We start from the raw sequence: 17,940 nt of genomic DNA on the forward strand, positions 1-17,940 counted from the left end.
GGGAAAATGCTCGAAGCTATCATTACGGAAGAAATAGCGGGACATCTAGATAGGAATAGTGCAATCAAGCAGACGCAACATGGATTCATGAAGGAGAAATCATGTTTAACTAATTTACTGGAATTCTTTGAGGATATAACGAGCATGGTGGATAGAGGTGTACCGATAGATGTGGTGTATTTAGATTTCCAAAAGGCATTCGATAAGGTGCCACACAAAAGGTTACTGCAGAAGATAAAGGTACGTGGAGTCAGAGGAAATGTATTGGCATTGATCGAGAATTGGCTGGCTAACAGAAAGCAGAGAGTCGGGATAAATGGGTCCTTTTCGGGTTGGAAATCGGTGGTTAGTGGTGTGCCACAGGGATCGGTGCTGGGACCACAACTGTTTACAATATATATAGATGACCTGGAAGAGGGGACAGAGTGTAGTGTAACAAAATTTGCAGATGACACAAAGATTAGTGGGAAAGCAGGTTGTGTGGAGGACACAGAGAGGCTGCAATGAGATTTAGATAGGTTAAGCGAATGGGCTAAGGTTTGGCAGATGGACTACAATGTCGGAAAATGTGAGGTCATCCACCTTGAAAAAAAACAGTAAAAGGGAATATTATTTGAATGGGGAGAAATTACAACATGCTGCGGTGCAGAGGGACCTGGGGGTCCTTGAGCATGAAACTCTTTTGGAGTTTACCTGAAAAAACATAAACATTAAACCGTGCCACCCGCCCTAGATGACACACCAGACATTTACAAGGCCCTTTTTTTTCTTTTTTGTGGGGTTTTTTTGTGGGTTTTTTGTGGTTTTTTGGGGGGGTTTTTTTGGGCACTAAAATCAAATTTTTTCCAGTGCCCCCTATAAAAGGGGAGGGGGACACTAAAAGCACCGGCAATTAAAACAAATTAAACTTTAAAACATAAAATCAAATTAAAATTTGGTTGCCGGGCGTGACGATGCACTCCAGTCCCTCCGGTGCCCACCTCTCGCGGAAGGCCGCGAGCGTACCTCCTTGAGCATGAATCCCAAAAAGTTTGTTTGCAGGTGCAGCAGGTAATCAGGAAGGTGAATGGAATGTTGGCCTTCATTGCGAGAGGGATGGAGTACAAAAGCAGGGAGGTCCTGCTGCAACTGTACAGGGTATTGTTGAGGCCACACCTGGAGTACTGCGTGCAGTTTTGTTTACCTTACTTAAGGAAGGATATACTAGCTTTGGAGGGGGTAAAGAGACAATTCACTAGGCTGATTCTGGAGATGAGGGGGTTACCTTATGATGATAGATTGAGTAGACTGGGTCTTTACTCGTTGGAGTTCAGAAGGATGAGGGATGATCTTATAGAAACATTTAAAATAATGAAAGAGATCGACAAGATAGAGGCAGAGAGATTGTTTCCACTGGTCGGGGAGACTAGAACTCGGGGGCATAGCCTCAAAATATGGGGGAGCCAATTTAAAACCGAGTTGAGAAGGAATTTCTTCTCCGAGAGTAGGCCATCTAGCCCCTCGAGCCTGCTCCGCCATTCAACAAGATCATGGCTGATCTGGCCATGGACTCAGCTCCACTTACCCGCCCACTCCCCATAACCCTTAATTCCCTTATTGGTTAAAAATCTATCTATCTGTGATTTGAATACATTCAACGAGCTAGTCTCTGGTTAGAGATCCAACTCTCTCACCCTCTATCTGAATTTCAAATTCAATCATGCTATGATCACTCATTCCAAGGGGATCCTTTACTAGGAGATTGTTTATTAGTCCTGTCTCTTTACAGAGGACCAGATCTAAGAAAGCCTGCCCCCTGGTTGGTTCCGTTACATACTGCTCAAGGAACCCGTCCCTTGTGCACTCTATGAACTCTTTCTCAAGGCTACCCTGACCAATTTGATTTGTCCAATCAATATGGAGGTTAAAATCACCCATGATTATTGTTGTTCCTTTTTTACAAGCCCCACTATTTCCTGGTTTATACTCGGACCAACAGAGTTGCTACTGTTAGGGGCCTATAGACTACACCCACCAGTGATTGAGTGCTACATACATCACATTGGCGACAAGGACACGGATGAACTTCACGCAACCATGGCTACTCTGGGCTCGCTCAAGGATTTTACGGTGGGCAATGATTGGGAGGCCTTTACGGAAAGGCTCGAGTACTACTTCAAAGCAAATGACCTGACGGGGAACACGGACGCACTGAGAGAGAAGCGTAAGGTGATATTGCTTTCCAGTTGTGGTGATGAGGTTTACTGTCTCGTCAGGGATTTGCTGGCACCCGCGAGCGCCAGGGATAAGTCATATGAGGAGCTGATCTCACTCATTCGTGACCAACTGAAACCAAAGGAGAGCATCCTCATGGCCCGGCACAAATTCTACTACCACCGCAGGCCTGAGGGGCAGGATGTCACCAAATATGCTGCGGACCTCAGGAGACTCGCGGCGCCCTGTGATTTTGGCACACACCTTGACAACGCGTTGCAAGACATCTTTGTTATGGGGATTGGCTATGAGCATCTCTACATGGGGGGGGGGGAAGAGGGAAGTGGATGGTCATGGACTCACACTCACAAATCAACCAGGACGAACAAGGCCAAGGTTACTGGCAATGGTTCTTGGAACTGGGGGGGAGTGAGATATTATGTATTGTCCATGTACATTAAACGTATAAGTATAATGGTGCACCATAGAGGGCGCTGTGGTGGGAGACCGGAAAGTACCTGCAAGACAGAGTTTAAAAGGCTGCCCACCACATCTGAGAGGCACTCTGGAGTTACACAATAAAGGACTAAGGTCACAGCAGTTACTACAACACCAAACCGTGTGGAGTCAGTGATTTGAGTGGTACATACATCACACTCTCAGTCGCGCGGACGCACTCCAGCTGCCGTTCAAGCTCCAAAACACGGAGCTCGAGTTAGTGCAACTGGAGACACCTCCTGCACATGTGGTCATCCCGGCTGCGCAAAGCATCCGGGATTTCCCACATGCCACAGGATGTGCAACCCACTGGACTGAGCTGCCCTGCCATCCCTCCAGTTACACTCGGAACTATCAAGTAGAACCTCTAAGTTCTTAGCAAAACACACCCAGCCGCTACTCAGCAATCAGTTGATTTAATTAACTGGTTCACCTTAGATAATAAAGATCATATATATTTAATTGCAGTTCCTAACCTGCAACAGTGCCAAAGATTTCTTAAAGAAAAGAAAAAATACTCACCACTCCACCAGCCAATCACTTACCTGCTTGGCTGTGACATCACACTTTGATTTTGATTTTTTTTTACCTTCTGTCCCCGCTGCAGCTGGCCTTCTCCCGACTGCCACTGCTCCAAGCTGCTGCCGCCCTTTATACCCCCACGCCCGCTCAGGTCTAGCGATGCTGGCCTTCTCCCGAATAACTTGCTCTTTGATTTTTTTCTGTCAAAGTGCATAACCTTCCACTTGCCAACATTATACTCCATCTGCCAAATTTTTGCCTACTCACTTAGCCTGTCTATGTCCTTTTGCAGATTTTTTGTGTCCTCACACATTGCTTTTCCTCCCATCTTTGTATCATCAGCAAACTTGGCTACGTTATACTCGGTCCCTTCATCCAAGTCGTTAATATAGATTGTTAGTAGTTGGGGTCCCAGCACCGATCCCTGCAGCACCCCACTAGTTACTGATTGCCAACCCGAGAATGAATCATTTATCCCGACTCTCTGTTTTCCGTTAGGTAGCCAATCCTCTATCTATGCTAATATATTGCCCCCAACCCCGTAAACTTTTATCTTGTGCAGTAACCTTTTATGTGGCACCTTCTGGAAGTCCAAACACACCACATCCACTGGTTCCCCTTTATCCACCCTGTTCGTTACATCCTCAAAGAATTCCAGCAAATTTATCAAACATGACTTCCCCTTCATAAATCCATGTCAATTCTGCCTGACCAAATTTTGTTTTTCCAAATGTCCTGCTACTGATTCTTTAATAATGGACTCCAACATTTTCCCAACCACAGATGTTAGGCTAACTGGATTATAGTTTCCTGCTGTTTGTCTGCCTCTCTTTTTAAATACGGGCGTTACATTTGCAGTTTTCCAATCTGCTGGGACCTCCCCAGAATCCAGGGAATTTTGGTAAATTACAACCAATGCATCCACTATCCCTGCTGCTGCTTCTCTTAAGACCCTAGGATGCAAGCCATCAGGTCCAGGGGATTTATCCTCCTTTAGTCCCATTATCTTACTGAGTACCACCTCCTTAGTGATTGTGATTGTGTTAAGTTCCTCCTGCCAAAGACCCTTGTCTATCCACTTTTGGGATATTTTTAGTGTCCTCTACGGTAAAGACTGATACAAAAAAATATTTGTTCAGAGTTTCTGCCATCTTCATGTTGCCCATTACTAATTCCCCAGTCTCGTCCTCTAAGGGACCAACATTTACGTTAGCCACTCTTTTCCTATTTATATACCTATTATGTATGTATGTAAACCTCACCAATATGTAAGACTTACCACCAGGGGGCACACCTATGGGAGACCTAAGGCTCACCTGTGCACCCTGGGCAAGCAGTTATAAAAGGTAACCTACCATGTTGCTTCCTCACTCTGGAGTCACATTAAAGAGACCAAGGTCACAACAGTTTGTGCTTACAATACAGTCTTGTGGAGTTATTCTGAACATAACAATTGGCGACGAGTAACAGATCGCAAAATTTCATGCGGTATTGGCTGATGTTGGTATTCTTGAGAGATCTGTTGAGGGTGATGATTGGGAAGCCATTGTTGAGCATCTCGACCAGTACTTTTTGGCCAATCAACTGGACAAGGCTGAGATGGCAGTCGAGCGCAGGGCGATTCTCCTCACCGTATGTGGGTCTTCGATATATGGCCTCCTCAAAAATCTGCTAGCACCAAACAAACCAACAGACAAGATATACATAGAGCTGTGCACGCTGGTTCTGGAACACCTCAAGCCGAAGGAGAGCATCTTAATGGCCAGGTATCGCTTCTCCACGCACCATCGCTCCGAGGGCCAGAACGTGACGAGCTTTGTTGCCGACCTAAGACACCTTGTGAGGCAGTGCGAATTTGTTGGATCTTTGAGGGAAATGTTGCAGGACTTTTTCGTCCTTGGAATTGGCCACGAGGTCATTCTTCGCAAACTGTTGTCTGCCGAATCCATAGAGCTGAGCAAGTCCATCACGATAGCCCAGGCTTTCATATCCACAAGCGACAACACGAAACAGATATCTTCACAGAATCGAAGCTCACCGGCAAGTACTGTGCATAAAATAATGCTTTCAGCAGGCAGAACTGTACATGGCAGGGCCTACACTACTGCAGAGGTCAGACCTAGGGCTAGGGTGACTCAGAGTCCGCCATGGGGCATGAATGCGTATCCATTAACACCATGTTGGCACTGTGGGGGTAGTCATAGAGCATATCAATGTCGATTCAAGCACTATGAGTGCAAGGACTGTGGAACAATGGGGCACCTCCAGCGAATGTGCAAACGACCTGTGGCTCACCACGTGGCAGTCAGGAGAGGACGACCGATCCGGTGAGGATCATGCTGAACGAACAGGAGAGGCAACCTGAGAATGAAGAGGAAGTATATGGGATACACACCTTCACCACCAAAACTCCTCCAATAATGTTAAAAGTTAAACTCAACAGCACTCCAGTCTCCATGGAATTGGACACGGGGGCGAATCAATCAATGATGAGCCAGAAGGCATTAGAGAGGCTGTGGGGCGACAGAGCACAACGAACCAAGCTGATCCCGATCCAGGCAAAACTGCACACCTACACTAAGGAACTGATACCAGCAGTGCATGATTTACCACTGTGGATTGTTTCAGGTGATGAGCCAATGCTGCTTGGTAGAAGGTGGATGGGGAAGATTCGATGGAACTGGGACGACCTCTGTGTACCTTCTCCGGCGAACAACGTCTCCCCTTGCTCAAAGGCTGAGCATACCCCCACCTTCAGCTGAACCAGGCATCGAAGTGCAGATCCATTTGCAGATCCCCGAGGCACAGGCTGCTCATCACGACCACGAGGAGGTAAAGTTCAACCGAGCAGCGGTACAGGCGCGGTACCCACCACCCGAAGCCGACGACCTCTTCGCGACGATGGAAGAGGCTCCAGGTCGACCAAGCAGAGTGGGACTCTGGTCGAACCGATCCGAATGCATCTTCCCGACGCCAGAGGCAAAATCCCTGGGGAGAAAGATCGCGGCAGTCGGCATCACGGACACGGACGAGAGTGCGTCCAGGCCACAGAACGAAAGAGCATCCAGACTACGGGGCAAGAGTGCGTTCAGACCACGGGACGAAAGTGCATCCAGATCACGGGATGAGAGAGCATCCAGACCACGGAATGAAAGAGCATCCAGACCACGGGATGAGAGTGCGTCCAGACCACGGGATGCAAGTGCGTCCAGACCACAGGACGAGAGAGCGTCCAGACCGTGGGATGTCGTTGCAATGAAACAGAGGCATGTGATGCCCAGCAAGGAAGACAACTGGGCTTGGGGCAAAGGTAAAGGGGCGGCCGCTGATAAGGCCAGGAACCCAGCACTGTGTAACCCATGTGAGCGCTCTTTCGCGGCTAATGATGCATCATCATATTGGGTCAGGGGTACCTTACAACAAACAAGCCAAAGTAGCGCGCGAACCCTAACCGGTTGTATATGTATCTAGCAAAGTATTTGTAGCAAGTGATGTGTTATCACATGGGATCGGGCGTGTTGTACAACAAGCCAAAGTAACGGGCGAGCCCCAACCGGTTGTACAGGTATCCAATAAGTTAACCAAGGCAGTAGCTTGTGTTCACGGGACAAAAGAGATGTACCAAAGAGTATCCCAATATTTGCTCGAGTCAGACAAGCTGCCAATCTCACAGTTTTGGGAGAGCAGAGGCACTATTATCAATGCTTTGTTTCAAATATGTCTAACACTGTCTGTGCACTGTAACATGATCCGCCACGGACCAGGCACTGAGAATGGCGCTAATGCCCTCAGTTGGCCACCGTTGCCCACCACCAGGGTGGAAACGGCGCAGCCCGCAGACCTGCTCGTTGTTATGAAAGTGCGAGAGAGCGATGGGTCAACCGTAATGGCTCATCAGTTTAGGACCTGGACCAGCCAGGATCCCACATTACCACCTGCTAACGGCGAACCGCTAGATGGGATGTTGCAGCTTATCCGTCACAAAGACGAAATGCTCATCCCATCAGATGGGGCAACCCTGCAACGTTGCAAAGAAAGGCAGGGAGGCTACATACAGTCGGTGGTCCGGGGCCTCCATACCATGGCCCAGGATCCACGGGGACCATGCGGTCTCCCGCCACTACTGAAAGCCTCATGGCCATATCGGCCATCCTTGGCTTGCCAGATCTTAGGGTCAGTGCAATAGACCGGAGCGGGCAGCCCAAATCAGAAAGCCAAGCATCACACATGTCACGGTAGACTCCCTACAGACCCGACTATCCGGTTGCTACACAGTCACCGGACAGAATCACTCAGGACCAAGCCTTCTGTATGCTATCAGCACGGAATGTACCATGATCGCACAGCTCCTCCACGCAACATCTGAATAAATGATGTAGACCATGTCCATGGCCCCAGATGGGCTGCTAGCACTGTATTAGCCAAAGAGGGGAATGGAGTATTTGTGATGAAAATGGAGTGTTTGTGGTGAAACCACGTAATGGGCAAATGCAGAAAGCATTTGGACCAGACCAAACTGCGAACTACAGATAACCAGGAACCACTGTGAAAGGACCTAGCCCCCAGCGACCCACTAATATAATCGACCTCGCTGTCAACCACGAGGATGAACCCACCGCACCCGTCAGTCCGATCAACCAGCCGCGCGGCCGTGCAGAAACGATCCGACCAACTCACCCATGCCAGAACTTCAACTCAGGCGATCGACCCGGGAATGCAAAGCGCCAGATCGCCTCAACTTGCAAATAACTTGTACATAAGACTTTGGGGGGGGAGTGATATTATGTATGTATGTAAATCTCACCAATATGTAAGACTTGCTACCAGGGGGCACACCTGTGCAAGACCTAAGGGTCACCTGCACACCCTGGGCAAGCAGGGATAAAAGGTAATCTACCATGCTGCTTCCTCACTCTGGAGTCACATTAATGAGACCAAGGTCACAACAGTTTGAGCTTACAATACAGTCTTGTGGAGTTATTCTGAACATAACAATACCTATAGAAACTACCTGTTTTTATATTTCATGCTACTTTACTTTCATAGTCAATCTTCCCCTTCTTAATCATTAATTTAGTCATTCTCTGCTGGCTTTTAAAAACTTCGCAATCTTCTGTCCTCCCACTAGTTTTGGCCACTTTGTATGCTCTTGTTTTTAATTGGATGCCGTCCTTTATTTCTTTAGTTAGCCACAGATGGCTACCTTTTCTTTTACACCCTTTCCTCCTCACTGGAATATATTTTTCTTGAGTTGTGAAATATCTCCTTAAATGTACGACACTGTTCATCAATCGTCCTATACTTTAATCTATTTTCCCAGTCCACTTTAGCCAACTCTGCCCTCATACCTTTGTAGTCTCCTTTATTTAAACTTAGTACGCTGGTTGGAGATCCAACTTTCTCACCCTCCATCTGAATTTGAAATCCAACCATGTTATGAGCTCTCATTCCAAGGGATCCTTTACTAGGAAATTGTTTATTAATCCTGTCTCATTACACAGGACCAGATCTAAGATAGCCTGTCCCCTGGTTGGTTCCGTTACATACTGCTCAAGGAACCCATCCCTTATGCACTCTATGAACTCTTCCTCAAGGCCACCCTGACCAATTTGATTTGTCCAATCAATGCGGAGGTTAAAATCACCCATGATTATTGCTGTTCCATTTTTACAAGTCCCCACTATTTCCTGGTTTATACTCCGACCAACAGAGTTGCTACTGTTAGGGGGCCTATAGACTACGCCCACCAGTGACTTTTTCCCCTTATTGTTCCTTATCTCCACCCAAACTATTTCAACATCCTGATCATTTGAGCCAATATAATTTCTCATTATTCCAGTGATTCCATCCTTTATCAACAGAGCTACCCCACCCCCTTTTCCTTTCTGTCTGTCCTTCCGGATTATCAAATACCCATAATATTTAGTTCCCAGTCCTGGTCACCTTGCAACCATGTCTCTGTAATGGCTATCAGATCATACAAATTTGCATCTATTTGTGCCGTCAACTCATCTATTTTGTTACAAAGGCTACGTGCATTTAGACAAAGAGCCTATAAATTTGTTATTTTACCCTTTTTTCCTGCTTGTTTCCTTTCTCCTTCAAACTCACTTTCTTTGTTTTTGCTTTCTAATTCCAGCTTTTCACCCCTTCCTGCTGAATCTATTTTCAGGTTCCCATCCCCCTGCCAAGCTAGTTTAAACTCTCCCTAACAGCACGAGCAACCTCCACCCCACCACCCCCCCGCCTCCCCCCCCCCTGCCTCCGCGAGGATATTGGTCCTGGCTCTGTTGAGTTGCAACCCGTCTGGCATGTACAGATCTCATTTCCCCCAGAGGTGGTCCCAATGCCTCAAGAAACTAAAGCCCTCCCTCCTGCACCATCTCTCCAGCCATGCATTCATCTGCTCTATCCTCCTGTTTCTGCATTCACTAGCTCGTGGCACCGGGAGTAATCCGGAGATTGGGGGTAGTGTGCTGACATGGATTAAGAACTGGTTGTCAGACAGGAAGCAAAGAGTAGGAGTAAATGGGTACTTTTCAGAATGGCAGGCAGTGACTAGTGGGATACCGCAAGGTTCTGTGCTGGGGCCCCAGCTGTTTACACTGTTCATTAATGATTTAGACGAGGGGATTAAATGTAGTATCTCCAAATTTGCGGATGACACTAAGTTGGGTGGCAGTGTGAGCTGCGAGGAGGATGCTACGAGGCTGCAGAGCAACTTGGATAGGTTAGGTGAGTGGGCAAATGCATGGCAGATGAAGTATAATGTGGATAAATGTGAGGTTATCCACTTTGGTGGTAAAAACAGAGAGACAGACTATTATCTGAATGGTGACAGATTAGGAAAAGGGGAGGTGCAAAGAGACCTGGGTGTCATGGTACATCAGTCATTGAAGGTTGGCATGCAGGTACAGCAGGCGGTTAAGAAAGCAAATGGCATGTTGGCCTTCATAGCGAGGGGATTTGAGTACAGGGGCAGGGAGGTGTTGCTACAGTTGTACAGGGCCTTGGTGAGGCCACACCTGGAGTATTGTGTACAGTTTTGGTCTCCTAACCTGAGGAAGGACATTCTTGCTATTGAGGGAGTGCAGCGAAGGTTCACCAGACTGATTCCTGGGATGGCGGGACTGACCTATCAAGAAAGACTGGATCAACTGGGCTTGTATTCACTGGAGTTCAGAAGAATGAGAGGAGACCTCATAGAAACGTTTAAAATTCTGACGGGGTTAGACAGGTTAGATGCAGGAAGAATGTTCCCAATGTTGGGGAAGTCCAGAACCAGGGGACACAGTCTAAGGATAAGGGGTAAGCCATTTAGGACCGAGATGAGGAGGAATTTCTTCACCCAGAGAGTGGTGAACCTGTGGAATTCTCTACCACAGAAAGTTGTTGAGGCCAATTCACTAAATATATTCAAAAAGGAGTTAGATGAAGTCCTTACTACTAGGGGGATCAAGGGGTATGGTGAGAAAGCAGGAATGGGGTACTGAAGTTGCATGTTCAGCCATGAACTCATTGAATGGCGGTGCAGGCTAGAAGGGCCGAATGGCCTACTCCTGCTCCTATTTTCTATGTTTCTATGATTCTATGTTTACTACCTTTGAGGTCCTGCTTTTTAATCTCTCTCCTAGCTCCCTAAACTCTTCCTGCAGGACTTCATCCCTCTTTCTACCTATAGTTTTGTTTTGCTGGTGGTGGGGGACTGTTTGTTACTTCGTTGGATAAAAATGTCGCATTGACCCTTTGCCATTGGTGTCGTGTATCATTCCAAAGTTCACCGTAGATGTGCCTTTATGGTGGCACATAGCGTGACCAGTATTAGCTGCATCCGTCAGTTTCCTCCATTCAAGCAAACCGGTCCATTATGAGCTGGCAACATGCAGCTTTTGTTCCAGCAGCATCTTTACGCGTCTTCCCCCGTGGATGGGGTGGCTTTGCAATTAGGACCTCGCCAGGCTCCTCTTGGCCGTCCTCCTCCTCCTGAGGTGGGCCTGAAATCCCCTCTGGCAATTCATGGCCCTTCATGATGACCAGGTTGTGTAGCATGCAGCACATCAGAGATGTGAATTTGGAGATCTGTTGAGGGAAGTATTGAAGGCTGCCTCCAGAGCAGTCCAGGCATTGGAGGTGCTGCTTGAGCACCCTGATGATGTTATGGGTGGCTACATGGCTCTCATTGTAGCGCTGCTTAGCTTCTGTGGGGTTGCGGAGTGGGATCATGAGCCAGGTGGCTAGGCCATATCCTACGTCCCTTACCAGCCAGCCGCGACCTTTCCTTTGTTGCTGAAACATTCGTGAGACATTGCTTTCATGCAAGATGAAAGCATCATGTACCCTCACCGTATAGCAGGCATCCACTGCAAGGATGTGATCCGTTTGGTCGCACACCAGCTGCACGTTTAGGGACTAGTATCCCGTTCGGTTTCTGAATACATCCACATGTGGAATGGTGCTCGCAAGGGCACTTCTGTGCAGTCAGTGGCTCCTTGAACCCTCGGGAAGCCCATAATTCTGCCCACTCATTAAGAACATAAGAAATAGGCCATACGGCCCCTCGAGCCTGCTCCGCAATTTAATACCATTATGGCTGATCCGATCATGGACTCAGGCCCACTTCCCTGCCCACTCCCCATAACCCCTTATTCCCTTATCAATTAAGAAACTGTCTTAAATTTATTCAATGACCCAGCTTGCACAGCTCTCTGGGGCAGCAAATTCCACAGATTTACAACCCTCTGAGAGAAGAAATTCTTCCTCATCTCAGTTTTAAATGGGCGGCGCCTTATTCTAAGATTATGCCCCCCTAGTTCTAGTCTCCCTTATCAGTGAAAACATCCTCTCTGCATTCACCTTGTCAAGCCCCCACATAATTTTATACGTTTCTTGCCATAGAGGGAGTGCAGCAAAGTTTCACCAGACTGATTCCTGGAGTTTTTTGAGGATGTAACTGATAGAATAGATAAGGGAGAATCAGTGGATGTAGTGCATTTGGATTTTCAGAAGACCTTTGATAAAGACCTATATAAGAGGTTAGCATGCAAAATTAAAGCACATAGGATTGGGCATAATGTATTGGCATGGATTGAAAATTGGTTAACTGACAGGAAACAGAGTAGGAATAAATGGGTCTTTTTCGGGGTGGCGGGCAGTGACCAGTGGGTTACCACAGGGATCAGTACTTTGGCCCCAGCTATTCACAATATATATAAATGATTTGGATGAGGGAACCAAATGTGATATTTCCAAGTTTGATGACGACACAAAACTAGGTGGGATTATGTGTTGTGAGGATGATGCAAAGACGCTGCAAGGCGATTTAGATAGGTTGAGTGAGTGGGTAAACACATGGCAGATGCAGTATAATGTGGATTAATGTGAAGTTATCCACTTTGGTAGGAAAAACATAAGGAAAAAGTATTATTTAAATGGTGATGGCTTAGGAAGTGTCGATGTACAGAGGGACCTGGGTGTTCTTGTACACCAGTCATTGAAAGCAAACATGCAGGTGTAGCAAGCAGTTAGGAAGGCAAATGGTATGTTGGCCTTCATGGCAAGAGGATTTGAGTACAGGAGCAAGGATGTCTTACTAAAGTTATACAGGGCCTTGGTGAGACTGCACCTGGAGTATTGTGTGCAGTTTTGGTCTCCTTACCTAAGAAAGGATATGCTTGCCATAGAGGGAGTGCAGTGATGGTTCACCAGACTGATTCCTGGGATGGCAGGACTGTCGTATGAGGAGAGATTAGGTCGACTAGGCCTGTATTCACTAGAGTTTAGAAGAATGAGAGGGGATCTCATTGAAACGTATAAAATTCTGACTGGGTTGGATAGACTGGATGCGGGGAGGATGTTTTCCCTGGCTGGGAAGTCTAGAACAAGGGGTCACAGTGTCAGGATACGGGGTAGGAAATTTAGGATCGAGATGAGGAGAAATGTTTTCACTCAGAGGGTGGTGAACCTATGGAATTCTCTACCACAGAAGGCTGTGGAGGCCAAGTCACTGAATATATTTAAGAGGGAGATAGATAGATTTCTAGAAACAAAAGGCATCAAGGGGTATGGGGAAAAAGCGGGAATATGGTGTTGAGATAGAGGATCAGCCATGATCATAATGAATGGCAGTGCAGACTCGAAGGGCCGAATGGTCTACTCCTGCTCCTATTTTCTATGTTTCTATGTTTTGATAAGATCACCTCTCATTCTTCTGAATTCCAATGAGTCGAGGCCCAACCTACTCAACCTTTCCTCATAAACCAATCCCCTCATCTCTGGAATCAACCTTGTGAACCTTCTCTGAACTGACTCCTTAAATATGCTTTCTTAAATATGGAAACCAAAACTGTACGCAGTATTTCAGGTGTGGCATCACCAATACCCTGTATAACTGTAGCAAAACTTTCTTGCTTTTGTACTCCATCCCCTTTGCAATAAAGGCCAAGATTCCATTGGCCTTCCTGATCACTTGCTGTACCTACATACTAACCTTTTGTGTTTCATGCACAAGTACCCCCAGGTCCCGCGGTACTGCAGCATTTCGCAATTTTTCTCCATTTAAATAATAACTTGCTCTTTGATTTTTTTTCTACCACAGTGCACTTCCAATACTTTCCAACATTATACTCCATCTGCCAAATGTTTGCCCACTCACTTAGCCTGTCTATGTCCTTTTGCAGATTTTTTGTGTCCTCCTCACACATTGCTTTTCCTCCTATCTTTGTAACGTCAGCAAACTTGGCTATGTTACACTCAGTCCCTTCTTCCAAGTCATTAATATAAATTGTAAATAGTTAGGGTCCCAGCACTGATCCCTGCGGCACCCCACTAGTTACTGATTGCCAACCCAAGAATGAACCATTTATCCCGACTCTCTGTTTTCTGTTAGTCAGCCAATCCTCTATCAATGCTAATATATTACCCCCAACCTCATGAACTTTTATCTTGTGCAGTAACCTTTTATGTGGCACCTTGTCAAATGTCTTCTGGAAGTCCAAATACACCACATTCACTGGTTCCCCCTTATCCACCCTGTTCATTACATCCTCAAAGAATTCCAGCAAATTTGTCAAACATGACTTCCATTTCATAAATCCTGACTCTGCCTGACTGAACCATGTTTTTCCAAATGTCCTAGTACTGCTTCTTTAATAATGGACTCCAACATTTTCCCAATCACAGATGTTAAGTTAACTGGTCTATAGTTTCCTGTTTTTTGTCTGCCTCCTTTTTTAAATACGGACATTACATTTGCAGTTTTCCAATCTGCTGGGACCTCCCCAGAATCCAGGTAATTTTGGTAAATTACAACGAATGCATCCAATATCCCTGCCACTATTTCTCTTAAGAGCCTAGGATGCAAGCCATCATGTCCAGGGGTTTATCCTCCTTTAGTCCCATTATCTTACTGAGTACCACCTCCTTAGTGATTGTGATTGTGTTAAGTTCCTCGCCCCCTATATCCTCTTTACTATCCACTGTTGGGATATTGTTAGTGTCCTCTACCATAAAGACTGATACAAAATATTTGTTCAGAGTTTCCGCCATCTCCATGTTCTCCATTATTAATTTCCCGGTCTTGTCCTCTAAGGGACCAATATTTACTTTAGCCACTCTTTTCCTTTTTATATATTTGTAGAAACTCTTGCTATCTGTTTTTATATTTTGTGCTGGTTTACTTTCATAGTCTATCTTCCCTTTCATTTTTTTAGTCATTCTTTGCTGGCTTTTAAATGCTTCCCAATCTTCTGTCCTCCCACTAGTTTTGGCCACTTTGTATATCCTTGTTTTTAATTGGATACTGTCCTTTATTTCTTTAGTTAGCCACGAATGGCTATCTTTTCTTTTGCACCCTTTCCACCTGAATGGAATATATTTTTCTTGAGAGTTGTGAAATATCTCCTTAAATGTATGCCACTGTTCATCAACTGTCCTACACTTTAATCTATTTTCCCAGTCCAATTCATTCTGACTGTCCCTGCTCAATGAGAACTATATGAAGTCCATTCTGTGGGCGAACAGTCTTTGTGACATGGCGAATGCAGTAATGTGCAGCGTACTGAGAGATGCTACATATGTCCCCTGCTGCTGCCGGGAAGGAGCCGAAGGCATAAAAGGATAGCGCCACAGTCACCTTCACTGCAACAGGCAGCGCAGTTGTGTTGGCGCTGTAAGGCTGCAGATCTGCCTGTAGAAGTGCAGCCTTCTCACACACTGCTCCTCAGAGAGCTAGAGATATGAGCATTGGTGCCTGTAAACCCATGTGGGGTAAGCGCTCCTCCCCAGACGTCTCCGGCCTCTCCTCATCCGTGGGCTGACATGGCCAAGAGCCTTTCTTCTAGCTTGATGCCAACTGACAATAGCATGCAGCATGATACGCTGGTGAACTAGTAATGCCCCCATTAAATTCTCTCACTGACGTTATAAGGACATTGTAATGGCAGATAAAACTGTTGCTTTCAAGTCAGAGCTTCACACAGCGTGCTGTGCGCAACCTTTGCATCAATGTGACCTGCGATGTAGGATAGTCATCCCTCCATTTAATTACGCCGCCAATACCACATGCTGCAGCCTGGGAATGCCTGGTTTATCAGGCGTTCTCTGGGGCGGGAGTATAATGAGGCATTATGGCCTAATTTTGCATCCGGGGCCCTAGCGGAGCATTGCACGATGATTGATGTTATGATCGCAGTGAAACTAGAGTGGGGCGATAAGGTTTTGCGCTACTGCAAACCATGTGCCGAATTTGCTGACCGGGCGATAAAAGCTGGAAGCAGGCCCTAACGCCTAAAAATAGGCTTTACTGCCCTTCCAGGGTGCTAACAGTGGCGCAAGCAAACCAAAAATCCAGCCCTATATCTACATGGTTTCCTTTAGTATATACTCCTGATGAGCATGTAAAGATTGCCTACAAATAGTTTACCAGTGCATCATACGACCAAAATACCGATTTACCTAGGTAATAAAGCAATCTGATAGAAGGCTATGCTAATAGAATCAAACCTAATACATGTTTGGTTATTTATTGTGCAATATATGAGACCTACCTTTAAAAGCATCAATTTCGGGATTAAGAAACTCCCATGAGTCAGTGCTGATATTCACCTTATTTAGAACATCAATGAGATTCCTTATTGTCGGATTATATGTTTCTAGTTTTTTCCAAGTCACCAATAATTTCCAATGCTCTGTCTTTGGGAGCTGTCCTATATAATTCAATTTGTTGGACAACATTCTTGCTCATTCCCATACCTTCTGTTGCTAGTTTCTTCCACTGAGGGCCCGGATTTCTTGCTCAACAATAGAACTGTTGGGTCGTCACTATGCTATTCAAATCTGAAACAGAACAAACATCAATTCATCAAACACTTGAGTAAGTAACACAAACAAAAAGGTATCAGCTAATATAGTCTTTGGAAGTACCTGCAGATATCAACGCAAGGACCATTACAGACTCAATGGTTAACAATTTGATAAAGAACATCTTGCTCACTATCTGTGAAATACAGGTAACTTGTGGCATGCTGAACAATATTACATCCATGTGTTTACATTTATAACTGCCCATAAGAAGTGACTCTTTGGTAGGAATGAGTGCTAGTTGAACCACAAAGCATTGACTTCCTGTTATTGATATTGTTGCTATCACAGCAGTAGATACAGACATGTTCATACTATGTATGCTTGTGTAGTGCAGCTGATTATTTCCAGATTCATATAGCGTACTCTCCTTTATAATTTGCTTGCCTTTGTTCTGAAATGTTTGGCGTTTGTAGTTGATGAACTGCTGTCCCTATTTATAAAAGCTAAATACTGCGGATGTTGGAATCTGGAATAAAAACAAAAATGCTGGCAATCTCAGTGGGTCAGGCAGCATCTGTGGAGAGAAAGCAGAGTTAACGTTTCGGGTTGATGATCCTTCATCAGAACTGGAGCGTGTTCAAAAAGAGCAGATTCCTAACGAGCACTGAAAGTGGTGGGGGGGGGGGAAGAAAGAACAAAAGGGAAGGTCTGTGATAGGTTGGAAGCCAGGAGAGAATAGAGAGACAAAAGGGATGATGGCCCAAATTCAAATGCTAATGCCAGGAATTAGAAAAACATTAGTCAAGATAGGATGTGAATGATGGGATAATGACCAACTGCGATTAGAGACAAGGAGAAAAAAAGAAACAGGTTCTAAGGGGGCATGTGAGGGGGAGGGGACCAAAGGTTGGCAGCGGTTACATCTGAAATTTTTGAACTCGATGTTGAGTCCAGAAGGCTGTAAAGTGCCTAAACGAGGAACAGCACCTCATCTTTCATTTAGGCACTTTACAGCCTTCTGGACTCAACATTGAGTTCAAAAATTTCAGAGCGTAACCTCTGCCAACCTTTGGCTCCCTTTCACCAGCCCCCCGCGCCCCCACCCTGCTCAGAGCCTGTTTATTTCTTTCATTGCTTGGCTTCCGAATGGGTTGGAGAATATTGTAATGCACAAGCTGGATTTACCAGTCGATCTTTTCATGTCTGTTTCTTTCTGTACGCACACATGTTCCATCATTTTTGATGTTGATACTGTTGCCTCCTGACCAAAGTCTTTTTGTGCTGTAAAACCAAAAAACATTGTATACTGGACAGACTCTTGCAACATTGATAATGGGCATAGTTTTGTACATTTTGGGGGTCAGTGTATAATGGCGGATCTACAGGATATTGGATGGAAAATTATGTGGGGCACGGGTCCCAATGCCC

The sequence above is a fragment of the Pristiophorus japonicus genome, chromosome 12, assembly GCF_044704955.1.
Source record: "Pristiophorus japonicus isolate sPriJap1 chromosome 12, sPriJap1.hap1, whole genome shotgun sequence".
In the NCBI taxonomy this organism is placed as follows: Eukaryota; Metazoa; Chordata; class Chondrichthyes; family Pristiophoridae; genus Pristiophorus; species Pristiophorus japonicus.